The sequence below is a fragment of the Triticum dicoccoides genome, chromosome 7B (assembly GCF_002162155.2).
Source record: "Triticum dicoccoides isolate Atlit2015 ecotype Zavitan chromosome 7B, WEW_v2.0, whole genome shotgun sequence".
NCBI classification, from domain to species: Eukaryota; Viridiplantae; Streptophyta; class Magnoliopsida; order Poales; family Poaceae; genus Triticum; species Triticum dicoccoides.
In genome coordinates, this window is record NC_041393.1 from 471348214 (window position 1) to 471358643 (window position 10430).

The 10430-nt window shown below is 43.0% G+C and overlaps 1 long non-coding RNA gene across 11 annotated transcripts; it reads right to left on the reverse strand.

Annotated features, from left to right (window-relative positions):
- Positions 1-593: 593 nt before the first annotated feature.
- LOC119337284 lies at positions 594-6848 on the reverse strand. Of its 11 annotated transcripts, none has more exons than XR_005163149.1 (6): positions 6207-6848; positions 5758-5956; positions 5382-5495; positions 4389-4801; positions 3895-3974; positions 594-3157 (listed from the first exon to the last, which is right to left on the reverse strand). It is a non-coding gene; the product is annotated as an uncharacterized LOC119337284 (long non-coding RNA). The 11 variants fall into 11 exon arrangements; XR_005163145.1 differs by having other exon boundaries at positions 4389-5081; XR_005163140.1 differs by having other exon boundaries at positions 4389-5086.
- Between the last annotated feature and the right edge of the window lie 3582 nt (positions 6849-10430).

A 10430-nucleotide genomic window follows, 5' to 3' on the forward strand; every position in this document is an offset into this window, starting at 1 on the left:
AATTAACCCACCTTAACAAAAAGAATAGAAGGCTTGGTGTCTACGGTAAGATGTATAATAACATTACCCATTGCAGCAAATGGCGCAAAATCTCATTTCAAACCACAAGTTATTTGAAAATAAATACTTGAAAACTTTACAATAATAAGGATCCTTTTAATAATGAAAATTGAAATAAACATAGCCACAAACTATGTAATAGAGTTTTCAAAATGCGGGCATTCTATCTACACAATTTTGCTAAGTTAGCTGGAACTTAGGAATCCAAAGTCACGCTTGTCCTTGGTACGTTGTTGGTAAACTCCATGGCATTTTGTCCTTCACAACCTCTTCATAGGTCACATGCATTGTAATTTCTTAATTTTTGAAATGAGCTGAACAAACAATGCCTTGCACAATGTTTGTCATCTCTTCAGTGATGGCCACTCTCTATAGCCATCTCTTCTTTTTTGAAACGCACTCGACAAATAATGCCCAGCACCATGTTTATGACATGTTGTACAATAATAGAGGGGCAAATATGAAATGAGAACATTTTTTTTGAAGAAACAAGGACATTGCTCTACTGCAATGGAAGGGCAAACCAAGATTGGTAAGTACCACACCAGGAAAAAGTTTATAATAGATATAGAATTGACAGTAAACAAGTTTTTCAAGATTTACAATGAACAATATGATTTGGCTTCTTGCCCTAAAATAGAAACAATCTGCAACACTAACTTGGTGAAAATCCCACCAATTCAACAACAATTGAAATCTCTACCCTTCACTCCTTTGTGGCTTCTAGAATCGAAGGAGAACTACCATTATTGCAGCAAAGGAAAAGAAAATAACAACAGTTCTTGCGGTTAAAGCATCTGTCAAGTGAAGGTATGCTGCTTGAATACTTCTTCTTTCAGTAACCATCTGTACACAGTGATAGTAGTGCCAAGGAAAAAAACTTATTTGAAAAGGCAGTAAAATAAGCTTTAGGACACAGTTGGGGCTGAAGCTACTTATTTGAAAACAGTGAAACAACTCATTAAATTTAACTAATTTTAAGAGATCCAGTTTTAAGAATTAATATTGTACAACTAAGAGCAGGCTACAAAATAGTCAATCAAGAAGATTCAACTGTATAAACTTGATAATTAGAGACAATGTTTTAGCCAAAATATTTTAACCAACACTTCCAGCAACCACCCCGGTGAAGTGAAATATATAATATGGTCAATCAAGCATATTAAAATTAATATGTTAGAAGTAATAAAGGTGCACTGGGAAGGCAACCATAAAGCAAGAACAACCAATGTTAAGAGCACTGACGATCACAGTAATAAGAAAAAGTAACCAGTGTCAAGAGCACTGATGATCACAATACTGAGAAAAAGTATCACATGGAAAGAACAATGGACTGACCAGGCCGTCTGAAATCCCTGGAACTACATAATATCAGATCCCTAACAACACACATAATACCTACAAAGTAGCTGATGCAAAAATAAGTCCAAAAATAGTTATTTGTTTTTCTAAACCCAAATACAGTCAGGGAGACCTCGAGACAGATAGTTTACAGGTCGGTAAAAGAGGCTGGTGACAAAATTGAGACACCACAATACCTACAGATATGACAAATACATGAGAAATGGTTGACCTGGCAATGTTGTTCAGTGTTCAAACAATCCCAAAAATGATATTGAGAAATCTACCCTGGCCTAGAGACATGAGCTTAGACGGACTTTATAGAATGCTAATTCATGCACTAAACTTCTCCTAATCATGTATTGCAGATTGAGTAATTAGAGGTGTTGCGTCAAGAACTATAGAGAATTCTTGTTTGCATTAGCACAAACAATAAAATCAAAAGGCAGGCATGACTCTGTTCACAAGAGAGAAATGCCAAGTTGTTCTTATTCACCAAATTCTTCTGCTGGATTATTCCTCTTCTTTCTCAAATCTGCACACATCTGTTCAGAGAAGCCAGATATTAGGAAAGCAAATCAGAGTGACAAAGGATGGAGCACCTAACAGAGGTTTGTGAACTACCTCTTCATGCCACGCCATAAGATGATTACTTTCAGCCAGATTGATTCCAAGTTTCTATGAATAAAACATATTGCACATGACTGGATCTTAACGTTATAGATTAGCAAGCATCTCTAGATTCAATCACCATATATATCTTACTCCTAAAGTTACAGGGTAAACGTAATCATCTACTTGCAATTTCCAAGACATTCTTTATAAATGTTATGCAACTCAAGGATCATATTCATATGGTGCCGTAATTGCATCCCACAAAAAGAAACTTATATGCCTAAGAAACAGAGTAAATATCGATAATACATCATTACCATGAAAGAATTTCTCTCCTATAAATTCATATCAAAGAGAGTGTGCACAGAAGCAACCCATATAGGTCGACTCAAGATATTTAAATGAACGTATTCAAAGATGTTCCACGACCTTATTTATGGAATTTAGACAATTTTTGCTGCCAAGGTTAGAGCATTGGCGCAGTGGTAAAGCTGCTGCCTTGTGACCATGAGGTCATGGGTTCAAGTCCTGGAAACAGCCTCTTACAGAAATGTAGGGAAAGGCTGCGTACTATAGACCCAAAGTGGTCGGACCCTTCCCTGGACCCTGCGCAAGCGGGAGCTACATGCACCAGGTTGCCCTTTAAGGTTAGAGCATTGCTTAGTCTGTTTCTGGCACAAAAACAATCTTAACCCAGCCTGCAGCTGAATAACGTGAAATAAGATTTAAGAATAAGACCAATAATTAGTACGTGTTGTACAAAGAAATCTTAGCTACAGAAGGAGTTTTGTGAACAAATTAAGATAGTTAAATGAGTGATAGGACAGTACCAGATAGAACATTCAATCCTTAAAAATATATTCAATAAACTGGAAGAGAAATGCATCATGTTACAGTTGTAGCCAAGTACAGTTGTGAACTTGATATAGCTTTGTAAAGTTGAAAGTAAACAACTTCACGCAATGTAAAGCAAGTCAAATCAGAGGGGGAAGGAGGGCAGCAACATGCACCAGGAGCAAGAGGGGGCACAATCTCGTGTTGTTGCTCTATGAAACAGAGAACACTTTTATATCGCTCAACATGGTGGCTGAAGTAGTATGTTCGACTGGTGGTGACAGGGATGACCCCGGCTCCCAGCTCACTGCACACAAAAATTTGCTAACTTATTTCCAGGATCAAACAATTTGGAAGCTTTGTATTTTACAATAAGAAACCCCAAAAAAAAGTTTCATGATTGCAATCTAATTAAAGAACATGTCCTCAGTCAGAGACTCATTTAACAAAAAAAAGAGAAAGGATCAAGAGCACATCACAGGTCTACTAAGATCAGGAGCAAACAAGAACAATGGGCATTCATGTTCCATCATCAATGCCTCCTATACGTAATCTGTAAAAAATGTGAACCTAAAAATGTGGTGAAACCAAAAGAAAACACACTGTAAATAGATGAAAAAGGGACATGCTCGTTTAACTTCGCAATCCCTTCCAAGGAACTTTTTATGGAAAGAAAATTTCAAGCAAGTACAAGATGTGTCCAGTCTTCTGAACACATGTGCTGGGAATGGACTACAAAACAAGCCAGTGTTCTCAAATTAAGTTTGATACTACACAGAGCTTCTTAAATCATGAGGAAATTGGACCCTCCACAACACTGTCCAATGCACACTGCATGGGGTCCTGGAGTTTCGCAAAAAATTGGAATCAACGCCAGAATTCAGTCAGAACCAGTATATGAACATTAGAATCAAAATAAGAGAAGGAACATGTAGTACTCAAGATGTACAACAACATGCACTTGTAAGATATTATATATCTGTATGAATGTGCGAAATACACAGGGCTCTAAACTATGAATCAATTATTAAGTAATAATGTTACCTTGGCCACTTCATTGCTTCACTGTCCTTATCTCAGGACAACATGCCATGCATATTTATAAATCATGGCATCTATATCAACTGCACTAATATGGCAAACAATCAGTTAACTGAATTATCTATTATACCATGATTTAATGTGACACAAGAGGAGAAAGTGGAGACAACTTAAATGAACAATTTATCTGTCTAATACTTCCAACATAAACAAAGAAGCCGCAACCAAAGTGTGAGAATCGGAAAGGAATACTGAAGCTAACATGGGTGCAAATAAATACTGACTGAACCAGAGGAAATGAAAGCAGACACTCCAAAACAATAAGAAACCTATAGTCGTTAATGCACAAACTAAATCTCATTGAGGTGGAGATTTAGCCTAGTCTGTTTCTAGCACAAAAACAATCTCATTGAGGTGGAGATTTAGCCATGGAAGGACTATAGTAGCCATGAATCACAAACTATAGTCATAATCTGTAGATGAAAAGAAGAGCTCACCTGCAGATTGGGACCCTCGATGTAGCCATGGAAGGCTAGCCATACATGGTGGTGCTTCGATGCCAAAACCCAAGGCAACAGTGGCAAGGTCCCGCCTAACAACGCCCCATTTCCTCTTACTCCACCTATTTCCCATAACTTAGATTCATAATCAAATATTCAGGTGCAATAAAAATTTCTGTCAAGTTATAAGTTAAGCCTTTAAGAAAATGATTTTATAACCAAGATTACCTAAACTAACTTTCATTTATCACAGGGATGGCAAAACAGGCCGGTACTTGCCTCACTGAGTTGGCGTACTATTCTCATTTCTCAGACTACATTCTATGGGATTATGTTAATTCACTCCAGTTTCTACATGTCCATACATGTACCCTCTTCATGTTCAGTGGAAATGGCCAATATCATAATTCCTGAAAGCTAAGATTTGTTATGTGCTGCAAAAGCTCAGAACCAACAACTATGCTTAGATAGTACTGTGCATGTTGACTAGTGATAAAAAAATCATGGTGCTTGGCGCAAAGAAAATATCCAAACAAATGTGTGAAATCAAAGACTAATCAGAATCCGAGATACATCAAACCAAGGAAATCGATCTGCAAGATGCCCTTGCAGCGCAAGACAACTCCTCCCATAGCCAATCATAGACGACAGCTCACTGGTCGCTACTTGTTGGCACATTCAGACTTCTCCCTTCCCTCCATCGCAGAAAATTAACATATGAACATCAGAATCAAAATAAGAGAAGGAACATCCAGTACTCGAGATGTACAACAAGCGTGCACTTGTAAGCTATTATATGTCAGTATGAATGTGCAAAAAACATGGGGCTCTAAACTATGAATCGATTATTAAGTAATAATGTTACTTTGGCGACTTCATTGCTTCACATGTCCTTATTTCAGGACAACATGTCATGCATATTTAGAAACCATGACATCTATATCAACCACACTAATATGGCAAACAATCAGCTAACCCTGGCATATTTACCTTTTGCTTGTGGTTGTGATTTTTTTTTCCATTAATCTCCTGTATTGAATCATCCACGACCTTAATGGATCCTCTAAAGGGGCCATTAGTGGAGTCATACTTGAACATATAGGCCTACAAAAGGGAGAGGGTGTTAACTTCAGCAATGAAGGAAATAATATATTGGCAGAATTAAATTTGTCAAATTCCGATGCAGTAGAACATCCCACTGGATGATTCTTGTCGTCGCACCTAATAATAGAAAAAAGTAGGAACCTGATTCAAAGTAGTATTGAACTAACTACTGCAAAACTGAGTTCAACGCTTTAACTTCGAATTCAGTTGCAGAAGATCTCATAGCACAAAATATGCAAATCATATAGCATTATTTCCTTACCATGTAGTTAGCATCAATAAAAGGACTATTGACAGCCACAACTTCAATACAACCTTTACTGGAGCATTGATGCCTCTTTTCGAATCCTCAATGACTGAACAATCATTAATATCCTAATCCTCATAACTGAATATCTCTTGTGTCCATATGTCAGTGGACTCACTCCCTGGCCAGCACAGCAGCAACATCAGCAGGTCAGCTGCAGCAAGCAACAAAGTCAATATACAACAAAGCATAGCTTCGTAGCTGCATGGAAGATACAAACATCATACAAATATATGCAGCAAAGCATCAACATCGGGCCATCAACAGCCCAACACCCAGACAAATTACCCAGCAGCAAGCCAACAAACACGCACACACGCAACACGGCAACAAGCACGCACACATCACACATGTAATAAGCAGGGCAACAGGACCAGGAAGAGCAGGTATTCAGAGGAAGTTACCTTGCCGGGGACGGGATTCCTGGCGGCAGTGGTGGACTTGACTCGGGGCGGCGATGGAGGCCGCTCGAGGTGGCACCCCAAGGCGACTCTAGGCGGCAGCAGCGGTGTGGCCATGTAGACGCCCTCAATCCAATTCACTGTCCTGCTCTTGTCAATCGAGCGACGCATCCTCATCTCCACCCGACTGCAGCTCCTTTGATGTTGTGGTACCTACGACTGCTCTTCCATGGCGACTCCTCCCATGACGGCGGGGCAAGGTGGAGGCAGAGGTAGCGGCAGCGCTCACAGTGCAGTAGAGGTGAGGCGATCCGCCTCCTTGGCTGGCATCCCCGCTTCTCCTCCTTCTTCGGCCGGCGACGCCCGGCTGACCTCCTCCTCCTGCATCTTCCTTGCGACGAGGGTTCTCCTCCTCCCGCGACTTCCTCGCGACCTGGGGTGGATATGTACCTCAGGAGGCGGTGGATCTCGTCGAATGGTACGGCCGAGCTCTTGGGGCTGCGGGAAGGGGGGAGAAGGGAGGGGTGCGGCGCCTGTGTTGACGAGGAAGTAAGGAGGGAAGATTGTGGCGGCTGCAGTTTGGGGGCTAGGGTTCGTGGGGCTGTGCGCTATGGCGAAGCGCACGACACGACGCGCACGCGTCGCGCAAGCAGAGGGCGCACATGCACCTCGAAAAGGCTGACCCAACCAAGACGAATGCTCCAAGAGCCCACCCGTCATTGGGCATCCAAACTTACCACGTGGTGAAAACGACCAGTGAAACGAGCAGCGAACATCCAACGCTCCAGTCAAAGCCAAAGATTGGATTGACCTGGATCGAACGGCTGGGAATCGGCCCAATCGGGGGAGCATCCTGGAGGCAAGTTGGCTAGGGTCCTTATAGGTTAGAATTCTTTTTTGCTCTCAATTGCCGTGGGAATAAATCATTTTAGTCAGGTTGATTGCTCCAATGGTGAATAACAATACCAGAATTGCTTTAGCATTTTATGACTACTAGTATAACGCCCGTGCGTTGCCACGGGCTCTTCAAAATTTATAATCAGTATCTTTCATTTATCATCCCCTCATATTGGGTGATTATGGGGTGCTCTAATTAGAAACACAACAATCAAATATTATGAAATTTCACCGAACGAACAACAACGAATAATACGATATCTATCAAAAGAATAAAATGAGGTCATATTTTTGGTCCGTCATGCACTTCTGTTGAAAAGTGCCTATCCCTTTTAGAATCAACCCACTGTTTGCTCGCACGCAAAAAAAATACATCTCTAAAGTGGGGAACCGATCGGTGCCAAAAAGAACTCAAACTCCTATCCAATCTCGACTTCGTGCTCTTCCACTTCTATTGATAAAGATGGGACGTCAAGGGTTTCATCATGATGACCTCGAGCAGCCGCCGACATCCCTCCCCACATCTATCCCTACCCCCTGCTGCCGCTTGCACTGTCCTTGCTCCTCGAGGGAGCTAGGGACACAATGTTCTCTAGGATGGGCATGACCAGATCCACGAGGAGGCCACATTCTTCCATGGGAACCCAACCAAGCACACCACCCTCCGCAACCATCCAATCCCAGCCTAACAAAGTCAAGACCCGCCATCGATCCACAAATCAGGCTCGCCGCATCCAGGTTCACTGCAAGTCTGCGACGAGTCTGTAGTCGACATCTTGACTTTGGCTATCCCCACGGAAGAATCATCGGATCCTGCTTACTTTTACCATCACTTCATCTCTTCCCAAGGCAGCGACACCACCCAGCCAATCACCACCACTGCTTGCGGCTTGCCTACATAAAATCATGAGAAATCTCCACGGCGGTGCTGTAAGATCACCTTGGCGACCTCGACAGTGACCGACTGGTCTAAGATCTAAGCTAGCCGCTCTTTGTAGAAACCAATAGAAGTAGGCATGTGACTCAGATTTGTTCTTTGGTGTGCATGCGTTTCTTGCTGCCCACCAGCTCTTGTCTACAACTCGCCTATCTCTGTACCAGCTCTTGGTCTACAACTCGCCTATCTCCATGCTTGAGATGACCAAGCTCGATGCGCAAGCCGCATACGTCTGCTAGAGCTATATCCAGGCCCTATGATTTTTGGATCACTGGCACTATGGGTGCCAGGACCGGAGTCGCCCTCATCCACCAAGTGGATCAAGGAGGTCCACCACCTAGACTCTACATCGCAACATTTTGTGTTTTCCTATAAAAAATAAAGAACCTTCTCTAATAAACGTAAATATAACCTTTTGGTTTTATAGTCTCAACTTTCCTACACTCCAATACCAGAAGGATTTCTTGGTTTTATTTAATGACCTTCTTGAATGTCATTCACTTAGAAAGGTAGCAATACAATCTGTGATATTAAGGCAAACTATTAGTCATATTAAAGTGCAAAAGGCCCTATAGGAGTCAAAGCATGACTTTTATGGTTATACTGTAATTTGCAAGATCTGAGATTTATGCAAGTGTACAATTAGAGAAGAGCCTTTCATGTTTGATCAGCTTGCTAGGTGGTTATCACTAAGCATGTTGGAACGATGAGCATAACCTAACTTAGTTCAGTACGTGTTGCTGCAAATTAGTTCAGTACGTACGAAGCTGTTGCTAACTTCAATGCCTGGCTGTTGCAAGTTTCTAATGAAAAAGTACTTCAGGTCAAAGATTAGGGAATATACACTTTTGTTATCATGGTTGTTTCCTTATAGTGAACGACTTTGATCACCACTTCAGCAGCTACTATCTATAAAAAGACATTAGCTAAGTAGATACAGGCAAAGAAAGCATGTAGGCAAAACCAGAATTAAAAACATCCTTCTCAATGGAGCTCGTGCAGTTCTGAAGACCCTAATCATCGATGAGGGACCCCTCCGATGGTAGCATGGTGTGACAATTGCCGTCAATGATGACACCCAAAGTACCTTGCACAATCCATCGATCCAGTTCGGAACAATCAAGCACATACCTTGCAAAGTGATGTGGATCTGAAGCAGAGGTGGGAAGGTAAAGGCTCAGGTGAGGTGGAATGAGACGTTGATATAGACGTGCACGCATGAGAATAAGGCGGTGCCCAGGATGGATCTCCATCGGAGGAGGCCGGATCCGCTGGGGAGGAGGTCGCTGTAGTACCTGCCATCTGTGCGATGGATCACGGGGCTGGCAGGCAGGGGGAGGGCATAGGAGGGAGCGGGTGGGCTAGAGCGCAGATGGCGGGTGCCCCCGACGACGGCTGGGAAGGATGGTGGAGGAGGTGGATGAGGATGGCGGCGGCGGCGTCTGCGGTTGCGCCTCGTCCGCAGCCGTGCTGGTGGTGGTCGATGCGAGAGCCGGATGGCGTCGGCCAGAATCAGGCAGGGGCGACAAAGATTTAGAGGAGAGAGAGAATGGAGGCGATGATCAATGGGAGGAAGGGCCACCGGCGATTGGGGTGGCCTCAGATCCGCCCTCCGTGGCCGCCTATTTCATGGGACGAACACCCGTGCTCACCGTCGGGCTCGCCTTCGGCCGCTGCCTCGCCGACATTCACGACGTAGAGCCCCTTCCTCCGATCCCATTTGCCAGGGAGGCAGCGCCATCCTTCATCGCAGAGAACGATTCCACACTGAGATCCCAACCAGATCGTGATTGCGCCTCCCCAAACCGCAGCGGCACATTCCACTCCATCAACGACCAACCTATATGAGGCGGAGGGTCAGTGTAGGACGCGAGCGCCGTCACCATGGACGTGGGGGACGCCGTAGGTGGGAAGGAGGCGACGACGGCGTCTATGTCAGGAAGATCGCACGACGGCGGCGGCGTTTACTCGAGGGGATGAGAGGAGCTGCGTTTGGTGCCGGGTGGGTTCTTTGGTGCGTGTGTGGGGCTGGAGATTGTGATAGGTGATCAGGTGAGGGCGTGCCATACCTGGATCGATAGACTTACCATACCTGGTGGTAATTTAAATTTATTACCATATTTTCCCGAGTTATGGCCTTACCATACCTGGATTGATAGCCTTTGGGGTAATTTAAATTTATTACCATATAATTACCATATTCAAAATTTCCTAAGTTATGACCTTACCATACCTGGATTGATTTATTACTATACATGGATTAATTATGATTTATTACTATATGATTTATTACTATACGTGGATAGCCTTACCATACCTGGTGGTAATTTAAATTTATTACCATATTCGATATTTCCCGAGTTATGGCCTTACCATACCTGGATTGATAGCCT